This window comes from Arachis ipaensis, chromosome B8 (genome assembly GCF_059453495.1).
Source record: "Arachis ipaensis isolate K30076 ecotype BB chromosome B8, ASM5945349v1, whole genome shotgun sequence".
Classification (NCBI taxonomy): domain Eukaryota; kingdom Viridiplantae; phylum Streptophyta; class Magnoliopsida; order Fabales; family Fabaceae; genus Arachis; species Arachis ipaensis.
In genome coordinates this window covers 30,283,863-30,289,862 of record NC_142443.1, presented here as the reverse complement: position 1 = coordinate 30,289,862, position 6,000 = coordinate 30,283,863, and positions in this window count along the sequence as shown.

Genomic DNA, 6,000 nt, shown 5'->3' with positions numbered 1-6,000 from the left:
ACTGGCACAACTCAGGCACAACTCTCTGGAATTTGGCTGTGCCAATTGAATTCGCTCATCGACGCGTACGCGTGGACCACGTGCACGCCTGGGTAGTGAAACTTTGAAAACGACGTGTGCGCGTCTGCTACGCCTACGTGTGGGAGTGCTTTCTGCCAAAAATTTTACGAAGTTAAAAAGCTGCAGAATTTCACAGATTCAAACCCCAATCTTCCGACGGGCATAACTTCTCCGTTTTAAATCATTTTTCGCCCGTTCTTCAAACGGCATAAACATCCCGGATCTAATTTTATTTTTAAACAAATTTTGCACAAATCAGGGATCGGGAGTCCAAGTTATGCTCCGTCAAAGTATGCCCAAAAACCACACTTTCATACAAAACCACAAAATGCCATTTTCAAAAGAAACCAATTCCAACCCCTTTTGAAATCAACCAAAATATACCAAAAATCAACTTCAAGCCTCCTCAACTCAAATGTTAACATTTTTATCAAAATCATAACCATCAACCCCCTATATCAACCAACCTCATCATATAATCCAATTTAAAACACAATACCATGTCATATATATTTTCCCTCATTCCAATTTCCAACAACACCATTTCCAATCAATCATCAATACATACAATCATCACCACCCTCATTCTCAACCATGGTTTCACCCACATTTTAACCTCAACCAATCATCAATCATATATCAAAGCATGCATATCTCTCATGCATCACGCCACCAAATTATCAATATTCATAATCACATATATGACCATACAATTGATTTTAACCATTCAATAACATCAACCATTCAAATCCTCTCTTAGGGCCTCTAGCCTAAGTTTTCACACCTTACATTTTAGATACAGGAAACCGAGACCATACCTTAGCCACTTTTTCGCTTAATTTGGAATACCTCCAAATCACTTTTTCACAAGCTCGCCAAGCTTCAACACCTCTAAGAACAGATTTTTATCACACCAAAGCCCTTTTCCAAGCTTTCCAAAATCTCAATCAAGCTTCAATATTCACATACGCACTACCTAAGCCACAATTATCATATTCAAACACATTAACACAACAACTCAATACCCAAACATCATAAACCAATAATTTCACTAGAGTTGAGAATCTTACCACACCCAAGGATCAAGAAGATAAGATTTCTCTTCTCCTTCAAGCTAGTTGGGTCCTATGACATGAAAGAGCCCAAAATCTCAACACTTTTTTCCAATAAATTCGAATTTAAGGCTGAGAAAACTGGACCAAAATCGTGGCTTACCTTAAGAATAAAGTAGTGGATTTTATAGAGCTCGTCACGGTGAATGCGTGGCCACAAACGGTGTGGCAATCGGAGCTCCGGATCAAAAGTTACGGTGGTTTAAAGATCAAGTGAGAGATAGAACCATGGAAGAGTGTTCTTCCCCTTTCTCATACCATTTCCAGCGTATTTGATGTTTAGAGAGGAGAGAGAGTGCTGAAATAAGGGTTTTAGGTTTAGTTTGGTTGGGCCAAGGGCCCAATATGGGTCCGGTTGGTCCGGTTTGGCCCGTTCGGTCCAATCTTGGGCCGATTTTTACATAATTGATATCGAAATTCTCGTTTCAATCTCCTCTATCATATTAAGCCATAAAATCACATTTTTGGCTTTCTAAAATAAATTTTTATATATGGGCTAATTAGTCATTAATTAGCCGGATTTTACATCCTAACCATCTTAAATTCCTAATACAAGGATGCAGAAAAAAAAAACATCACATTCTCTTCAACAACACATGATGCTGATAAGTTATGTTTATATAAATTAACCAAAAAAATATAATTATACAATGCAAGGAGTTAACCAACACAACACATAGTTATAACTATGTAGACTCTTTATGTTATTTTTAAAGGAAACCAAAATTAAACCAGGAGGAAAAAGAAGCATATCAACCAAAATAAGCATATAACCGTGTATAAATTAATTCATGATTAAACTATTTTTTTAGGATCTTGTAGAGTCCGTTTTGATAGTTAGTTTTTAATTGTCATGCATTTTTTTATGGTGGGCAGTGGGCACCTCAAAATTTCCCCCCACTATCCCTAATCTTCCCCACAAGTGATTTGGGTTAGAATCCTAATTAATATGATTTAAAAAAATAAAAGAAAGATAAGTAATCACAAATCGGTCAAATACTCAAATCAAATTATTAGATAGGTGAGGTTGTTTTCGGATACAAAGGAGATGATTAATTGGAGTAGTATTTCATCAAAATTATTTGTGTGTTAGTGAAGTTGTAGGAGTAGAATTTCATAAAAAATGAGACATGATTAATTGAAAAGTTCGAAATAGAATTGGTTATCATAATAGGAATTTTGTTTACAAGGTCACTTATTGCTCTAGTTGGCACTTATATCTCTGTAGCTTAGATAGTAAGTCATATCAAATTATGAAGATGGAGCATTTAAAATTTTTTAAATACTAGTTAAATAAGCAAAATTCCAACCTAATCAAAATATATTGCAATCTAATACAATAACACTCAAAATTCAAAGACATTCTTAGCTCATTGTTTTGGATTGTCCTTTATATAATCCGTAGTTAAGAATACATAGACCATATGGTTGGTGTAAAAGAATGAATAAGTTTATCTTGTTTTGTGTTGAAATTTAACTTTTATTTAAAAGAATTGGAACATGAAGATTAAAAAATCTATTTTTTTAAATTGAATTGATCATCATAAAGACTCAAATATCATGTTATTAGCTCTTTATCTTAAAAAATTGAGCTTTCGGTAAAAAATATTTAAGAAATTATAAGAGCAAAAAATTATATACAAAATTCAAGGTCATTCTTAACTCACCATTTTGGATTATCCTTCATATAACATGTAGTTAGTTAATTGCTTAATTACCTAGTATTTACATATAAAAATTTATTACAAAACCATAAATCAGAGTCAAACATGTTGTCATCTTCATTCCAAACCAATTTTATATTGTACATGTTTCACGTAAACAGAAAACAATGAAATCAAGGAGTTGCACCTTTCACACACACTTCGTCATTATTGACTATAAAACACATACCATTATCACTAATTAACATCTCAAATAAGAAGAAATATTGGTGCTTACTGGAGAAGAGAAGACGAGCCAGTAGCAGGCTTGAATCAATGACGACCACGCGGGTAGAGACGGCGACGTAATAGGCAGCTCTTAGAGATCAAAACGGCAACGCGAAATGAACAGTACTCATCGGCAACAGATGCGAGAGGCAAGAGTGTGAGAGGTGAGAGTTTTTTTGGATGAGGACTTGGTTCACTGGATTCAAGGCTGTAAATTAGAACTGGAGTGAAGTACAGTGTATAAAAATGAAGAAGAAGGATTGGGGGCGCGGAGGCTGCTTTCAAAAGACAAATAACAATAAGGTAGGTGTTTAAAATTGTGTTATAATAATAATAATAATAATAATAATAATAATAATAATAATAGAGACAATAATACTGGACACCGTACTAAAAACTAAGAGGTATAGGTCTTAATAATAATAATCACAATGGCAATAATAATAATGTGAACAATAATAATAATAAGTATAATAATATTTATTATAATGAGTATATGTTGCCATAATAATAATATAAAAACAGGAATGATTATTGTAATAGAAATCTGAAGAATAAAAATAATAAAATAGCTAAACTTATTAATAATTTTTTTATTTTTAATAATAATAATAATAATAATAATAATAATAATAATAATAATAATAATAATAATAGAGACAACAATAATGAACTCCGTACTAAAAATTAAGGGGTATAGGTCTTAATAATAATAATAATCACAATAGCAATAATAATATGAATAATAATAATAGTAAGTATAATAATATTTATTATAATGAATATATGTTGTCATAATAATAGTATAATAACAGGAATGATTATTGTAATAGAAATCTAAAGAATAAAAATATTAAAATAGCTAAACTTATAAATAATTTTTTTTTATTTTTGAAATTAGAATAATAATAATTGTTCTTATTAGAAATATACAAAAAAAAATTTGGTAAAATCTTAACTAATCTGGTTCAGTCAACAAACACCAAACTAATAAGATGTATACCTGATTTCATTCTAAAATGGCTTCTTCTAAACTAACATCAAGTATCAAATCCTGAATAAATAATCGCCTTTTTAGAGAGAAAGAATGAGCAAAGGTTACACTGCAAAAATATAGAGTATCGGAGAGTAGTAAAGGAGCAAAAAGACAAGACAACGAAGGAAAAGGCAGTGATCAACCTCAAAAAACATCAAAACATAGATTTGAGATCATAAGAAACAGATTTAAAGCATATTGCAGAATGCTGATTGAAGTAGCAGCAGCATATTTAGACAGTATTATGCAGAATGCAGATTGAAATAGCAACTGCATATTAGTATTCAGGATATTTAATTGATGGTATAGCTGAGGTAATTTAATGAGGGTTACAAACTACACACTTATATAGGCAGCAATAGCATGGCAGAACAACTATCCTATATAAAAATCACAATAATTCCAGCACGCTTGCAGCAGATTCAAAGATCTCAAGCTCTGCAACTATTCTGAACTAACAATTTTTCAGCTGAACATATATACCGAAGGAGAGTAAACCAACATAGCTACAATATCTCCAAGATAAAATGATACTGACCATATAGTTGTAAGAACGATTTCTTTTTTGCTATTGTAATAATCAATTAATCAATTAATAATCATTCAATTTAAGCACAATTAAGTCACAAAACACAAGACAACAGCACATCACTGTATATAAAAATTACAAAACACAAAACGGCAACACATCAAAACGGCCATAGCTAATCAATAATCAATTAATCATTCAATCTAAGCACAAGTTTAAGTCAGTCACAATCTAAGCACAATTGAGTCACGACACAAAACAAAAGATAGCACACAATTTTAATGAAGATTAACAAGATTAAGTAGTGAACTAAATCAACTGAAGCAGCACAATTCTAACAAAGATTAACTAGCAAAATAAATCAACTAATCATTTAATGATTCAATCCAAACAAGAAAACAAAGTATAATACAGCTAGATTCACATTTGAATATAGTAGCATTAGTAGAATCCAAAAATAAACAATGTTTTGAGTAAAGAATGAAGAACAGAGAACGAAAATTAAAAAAAATGAAGCCTTTGCCTTCGTTCTGAGCAGTCTGAGCCGAGGGGCAGAAGCGCGGCGGAGACGGAGACCAGGCGACGAGCGGGACGACGGAGGGTGCAGAAGAGAACAAAGACTTCGAAGGACGATTGCGAGCAAACAACGTCGACAGTAGAGTACGAAGACTGAGAGCCAACAGGGGTTCTTCTTTGGAAGACGCCAACGGAATGAAGAGAGGAGCCCCTGACTGTGACGGACGGTGATGATGCTAGAGTTTCCGTTTTTGTTTGGGGAGAAGGAAGCAGATAAAATAAACCAGAGAAGGGGCTCTAGGGTTGGGAGGCGAGGCTTCTGTGCTTCACACCTGCCCCTGATTGTGATGGACAGCGGCGGTGGCTCACTTCTTATAGCTTGCGACGGTGAGGCTAGGGTTTCCGTTTCTTTGGAGAGGAGGAATAAGATGGAAGAATTGGAGATTGGGTTGGTTGTGACTTGACTGCTGGCTTCACGCGTGCTTCTGTTTGGTTTTTACGCGAAACGGCATCGTTTGATGAGAACCGGCCAAGTCCCAATCCGATCCGACCGACCGGTTCTTGGCCGGTTCAACGATTTAAATCCGGTTTTCAAATTAACGGTTTTGCATAGCAAATCGAACCGTTTTAGCTAACGGTTTACGATTAAACCGGTCGCACCGGCCGGTCCGGTCTGGTTTTTAGAACATTGCCTGAAACACTTACAATTACAATAGCATAACCAGTTTGCCTATTTCTTTAAGTAAAACATGTCAAAACATTCAAATAGTTGAAACTAGAAACCGGATGCACACATATAGTATAGAATAAGAAGGA